Here is a 6481-nt window from a genome sequence, read left to right as displayed (position 1 = left end):
CCTGCACTACCTCTCTAGGCATATTACCAGCACACGGCTCAGCAGGATAGCTGCTGAGACTCACACTAGCTGTCTACCATAGAATGCCAATGTTGCAAGTAATTGCTTAACCTACTAAGCTACATCAGCTTCCAAATTTCCCTTGATCAGAATACTTTTTCACGTTCTTAGCTTTTTATCAACTTAATATTTCATCTCCTTAGCTGGAGTTTCCCATGTTTTCTTGGTGTGAGTTTAAGTATCATAAATACTTGGAGTGAGTTTGAACTGTAGAGCAGTGAATAATTGAATAAAACAGCAATTTTCTGTACATTGGATTTTATATCTTTTTGGCCACATGGTACCAAAAGAAAATGTATAATTTCTCATGTAATAATTCCATATTCACACTTATATTTTAAGAACATTAAAGAACAAAAAGCTGTTACATTTTAAATCATCTAATCACTTTAAATGATCTATTTTAATTGCTGCTTTTTGAAAATAATTTGAGTTTCAGTCTGCCATTAATATAATCAGATTTCTTCAGCATTGAGAATAATAAAAATTTTGATACCTTTTGAGCTAATCCTCAAATTGGGGAACATTACTCTTTGGGATTGGACTCAGAAAGCACATAAGAAACTCTATCTCAGTATTAATAACAATTCTTATTACTGAAAATTGTTACAGATTATGATCATTTTCTTTAATACTGCTAAGAGGTGTGTATTAAATATTTGAGTATATTACTTGCTTTCTAAGTACAGTTTTATACACCGTGCTTTTGGTTGTTTCTAAATTTAATACTTGTTTGTAGTGAGTTTCCCACTGTAGGGGTGAAGCAGCTGTGGTGGAGTGGAACTACACTGTTTGAGGACATGTGTTTAATTTCAGGTTCAAACACTTGGCAGCTTTGTTAAGACCTTATACAGTTGACTTAGCGTCCCTGAGCTCAAATTTCTTCCTTTGTAGAATGTAGATAAAAATTCCTGTCGTAACAAGTTGTTAAGAGTTACCAGAATAGGGGTTTCTAAAGGTAAGTATTGTTCCTATTTTTGTGTTTGTTTCCCAACAAGATTCCTGCTGGGGTTATAATGAACACAGGCAATATAATTGAATTTTTTGAGATATAGGGATCCAGCTTTTAGTAGGTCTCCAATAAAAGTGATTTTTTTCTTTTATTTTAAAGGTTTATTTCATCTATTTGTGAAGTAGAGTTACAGACAGAGAGGGAGAGACAGAAAAAAATGTCTTTCAGCCCCGAATGGCCCGAACTGTCAAGGCTGGGCCAGAACCCGAGCAGGTAGACCATTTACTGATTTTCCCAGGTGCCTTAGTAGGAAGCCTGGTTGGAAGTAGAGCACCTGGAACTTGAACCCTTGGTCATTTGGCGGGCCCCCATGCTAATATGATATGCCTGCATCACAGCTGGTAGCCTTTATATGCTATGTCACAATGCTGGCCTCATTTTTTTTCTTTTCTTTTTACACCTGAAAAAAATGTCATTCTATTTGTACACTTAAAAAATTGAGTGCAGAAACATTTAACAGCTCTGTTAAACTTAAAGAACTGTCAGGAGTGTCAGGGGAAAGGGAGGGTGGGCTCTGTTTTTTTCTATAAGATTTATTTATGTATTTGAAAGGCAGAGTTACAGAGAGAATATTACTGTTTTGACTGATAATTAAGGAGGTTAGATAAATAAAGCAAAACCACAATAAAATATTTAAAATAGTGAAGAACATTTTCAGGTATACAGTGTTTAAATACAAAACAAATTTACACATTATCTTGAATGGTAAATAAATTTAAACCCAGATTCAATACTTCCTGCAAGTTCCGGCATAGCATTTCTAAGATTAAAAATTCAATCCATTCATGTGTTGTGTTTAACGAATGCGCTCATTAAACAACCCTCAAGGTCTTTAGCCATCTTACCATTTTGAAGCAGCAGACTTCATTGAAAATGCAATCTCCCCTTTTCGTTTTCTTAGGGCAGTACTTTCTCAACCTGTGCTTTTCTTAAATAGCTTCCAGAACACTACTGTAATCTCTTCCCTTGAGTATCTCATCTCTGGCTTTACTAGACAGCCAGTAGAGAGAGGTTGGGGTAAAAATGAGTTTCCAAAGCTTGCATCTGAGTTTTTAAAACTTTTTTTTTTTTGTAGAAAAGTCAAATAGGATAAAGTTTCACTCTTTTTTTTTTTGGCATGTGTGAAAATTAAAAAATAATTATTAGTAATTAGTTTACAGCCTGAATTTCCTTGGGCAATAGCTTGTTAGGCACATGCGAATTCCATTTTAGAAAATGTGTGACAAGTGAAATATTCATATTGATGAAGTGTCTGAATTTCTGACATCTGTGAAGGTAGTCATTAGAAACTGGAGCGGGTGTAGATGCCCCAGTTGAAGAGCACCCTTGTTTACCTCGGCCATCAGCCGGCTGGATATGAACCGTTACTTGTGCACAGAAGACAAGTGGAGTCTCCTCCACTTGAATAGTGGGACTTGGAAGTTAGTGAAATCCTTGTCATTCTGTTCATTGGGCTCTCACAGAGTATCTTTGTCATTTCCTTTTACTATAGGTGCTCTTTTCTGGCAAAATGGATCCTGGGAAGACTGAATATGTAACATGATCCAGGGCACTGAAATGAAAAAGTTTAAAACCATTTATACAAGCACTTTTCAATGTTTTTATTGTTTTTTGTTTGTTTGTTTTTTGTCTTATTGAAGTTTGAAATCCACAAACTCAATAGGCAGGCGTTCTTTCTTAAATGAGGCAACCATACCTGGGCCACTGTTACCTGATACCTCATCACAGGGACAATCCCAGGAGGTTTTCACTTTTCACTGAGGAATGGATGCTTCTTTGGCTTACTCATATCGTCTCTACTGCGAGACATTCGGAAGAGAGTTCTATTAAAGGTAAGTTGGCTGGTTGACATCTCACTTCCTTCTTAGCCAAGGAGCAATGGTGTTATCAAACCAGGTTTAAATCTGCTCTACTTGAAACATCATAGTGGATGATATAGGAATCAGCAAGGTTATGAAGTCCTCTGGCGAGCAACAGGAATTATACCTCAGTTCTTAACTGAAATTGAGTTTTCCTTGGGCTGTTGAGTCTCTTAAGCAGAGTTCCCAGACTTCGATACTATCCTTGAAGATGTTTTTGTGTGACAATTCCACACATGATGTTTTGTGTTTTCCTCACTAGATGGGTTTCTTTCTTTTTAGCTGAATAATTAGTCAAATAGAATTCAAACTTAATCTTGAGGAGAATTTCAAACTGCAACAAAATTAAGTGATTGTTGAGAAAGAAATGTTTCATGATCAGATTGTGTTTGATATCGAGTGCCAGCAAAGGAGATTCTTAAAACCAAATATAGGGCCCGGCGCGGTGGCGCAAGTGGTTAAGTCCTCACCTTGCACGCCCGGGATCCCATATGGGCGCTGGTTCTAATCCTGGCAGCCCCGCTTCCCTTCCAGCTCCCTGCCTGTGGCCCGGGAAAGCAGTCGAGGACGGCCCGGGGCTTTGGGACCCTGCACCCGCGTGGGAGACCCGGAAGAGGCTCCTGGCTTCGGATCGGCATAGCATCGGCCGTTGCGGCTCACTTGGGGAGTGAATCATCGGATGGAAGATCTTCCTCTCTGTTTCTCCTCTCTCTATATCCGCCTTTCCAATAAAAAAATAATAAAAATAAATCTTTAAAAAAAAAAAAAAAAAAACCAAATATAACAGAACTCAACACAACCTGAATCTTCTTTGAATCGTACTAGTTAGTAAGTCTGGATGAATCAGTTGTCATACACTTTTTGAGTGCCTTTAAGTTTGCACATGCTTGAAGTGCTGGTATTAAACTCTCTGGTCAATGTGTTTCCTAAAGGAGGATGCTGATCTTACTGCATCGGAGTCAGATGTAATTACTGGGGATCATACCTTACTAACAGTCAGCTAACCCTCCTCAGATTCCATAGTCATTGGCTTCCCATGGTGATGACAGTGACCTTCTTTTAGAATACCAAGATACTCCTGAACTTCTTTTAGCTGAAGTGCCACTACTGATACTCATTCAAAGGCAACATAATAAGACGTGCCATACAACTGAAACAGATGACAAGTATTCTTACTTCTGCATTAAACAGTTGGTGAATGTGTTTGAGGGCAGATACATGGCACAGAACTTTAAGCTCCCATGTGCAATGCCTGCAGTCCATATCTGAGTGCCAGCTCATGTCTGAGGTACTCCACTTTTGTTCTAGCTTCTTTTTAATGAGCTCGGGAAGGCAGCAAAAGATGACCCAAATGCTTGGGGTCCTGCCACTCAGTTGGGAGACTCAGATGGAGTTCCTGGCTCTGACTTCAATCTGGCTCAGCTTCAAAAGCTGCAAATATTTATGAAATAACCCAGTGAAAAGAAGATCTCTCACCATCTGTCTCTCTTTCATTCTCTGCTTTTCAAATACATAAAACTGAAAGAAGAATGGGAGGAAGAAGGAAGGAAGGAAGGAAAGAAGCAAGAAAGGAGTGTTTTAAGACTGCCCTTTTCTATAATTTCCCTATAGTCTCTTGATGCTTTTATTTTCTTACTAGGACCAATATTAATCTGGTTGAGTTGACCAGAAGTAGTTTACCATTTGTGAATTTTCTTCCAATGCATAATTATCAAACACCAGGTAGGGATCTGCAACATTTTTGAATAAAGTGTTAGATATTTTAGACTTTATGGATATATTAGCTTAGTAGGATATTATAACAAAATACAACAAGCTAACTGACTTAAAATAATAGATATTTACTCCCTCACAATTCTGGAGGCTTTGAGAAATAAACCATTCCATGTCTTTTTCTAGCTTCTAGTGGCTGTTGCTAATCTTGGTGCTCCTTTGGCACCTAGCTTCGATCTCAGCCTCCATCTCCTGATGGCTTTCTTTCTTCTGTGTTGCTATGTGTCCCCTCTTCATGGGATTCAGAACTTACCCTAACCAATTATGACCACATCTTAATTATATCTGTAAGGACTCTATTATTACCAAATAAGATTGAGCCTTTGGCCTAGGTCTTTCTTTCTATTTGTCTTTCTAAAACTGTAGAGGTCAAATTCTGAGTTCAAAATGAGTTTGAGGAGATATAATCCAACTCATTTCAGCAGATCACACAATCTGTTTTAGCTACTAAGTTGTGTTGTATCTCTAAGGTGAAGAATCATAACCAATATACAAATAAGTAGGCTGTGTCTGGTAAAATTTTGTTCATGGACACTGAAATTTAAATTTTATGTTATTTTTGTGAGTCATTAAAATTATTCTTCCTTTGATTTTATCTAGAAGTTTATGTGTCTACTTTAAAGATTTATTTTATCCTGCCATAAAAAAAGAGCTTTGATTTGTGGGCTATCCAAAAATGAAAATGTTTGACCTGCTGGCTATAGTTGGCCAACACCTAATATATAGTACCGATGAGCAGACAGAGATAACTACAGGGTAATTTTTCTTCCTTTTGCTTATAGGAGCCAAATTCTGAGAAAAGCGCCTTGCAATTGCATCAGGAAACCTCCATCAGGACAGCTTCATGTTTCAGCAGAGAGGAAACCGGACTGATCAGTAATGATGATTTTTGGCAGTGTCATTCCTGATGTGCTTGCCAAAATTTTGGTGAGGATTTTGCTGTCAAGATTAAGAGGTGATGCAAGCATAAATGAAGAACATGACCTGAAGTCTTTGTGTTGAAGGATTAGAACATTTCCCAAGCGGCTTCAGAGGGTTCCCTGTGCCAAAGGTTTGAGTGTACTTCTGGGGTGATTTTAAATTAAAGGCATTTTGTGATTCAGTGCTATATGGCATTCTGCTAAGATGTTGTAAGTCCCCAGATACTCATTCAGAGGCCAGATATTGGATAATATTGTACTCATCTGAACAGATTTTATCTGTTAATACTAAGAGTTGCTCAAACAATGGAGGACAAAAGGGGGAAAAATCCACTGTCTTTCTGACTTAGTAAGCATATTGCTTCTAAAGTTCCTGTAATATGAAATCTGAAATTATTGTTAATGATTATGATTGTGAAGGTGGATACTTGCCACATTGGGATACCTGGATTCACTACTAGGCTCTGCTCCCAGCTCTGCCTTCCAATTAATGTAGGTCCTGGGACGCAGCAGCAATGGTTCAGGAGATTGGGTTTCTGCCACCTGCCTAAGAGATCTGGTTGGAATTTCCTGGACTTTTGCCTGGGGCTATTGTGGGGTTTTTGAGGAGTGAACCAGTACATGGAAACCCTCAATTCCTGCCACTTTGTTTATAAAAAAAAGTTTGTGACTGTGCGTTGGCTTTCTACAATTATGAAAGTAATACCTGTTTATTATATAAAACAGGGATAAGTGAAAGTTTTCTGTAATGCAGATTCCCAGAACAAATTTCTCCTATAATTTTTTGTGTTGATTTTTCCAGATATCCCTCCCTCCCCGATAGCATGAATTACAAAAGCAAATGACAAAAGGATATG

Source organism: Ochotona curzoniae, unplaced genomic scaffold (genome assembly GCF_017591425.1).
Source record: "Ochotona curzoniae isolate NIBS_2020 unplaced genomic scaffold, NIBS_Ocur_1.0 contig_3368, whole genome shotgun sequence".
Classification (NCBI taxonomy): Eukaryota; Metazoa; Chordata; class Mammalia; order Lagomorpha; family Ochotonidae; genus Ochotona; species Ochotona curzoniae.
The sequence above is the reverse complement of the archived record's forward strand: the minus strand, read 5'-3'. Positions refer to the sequence as shown.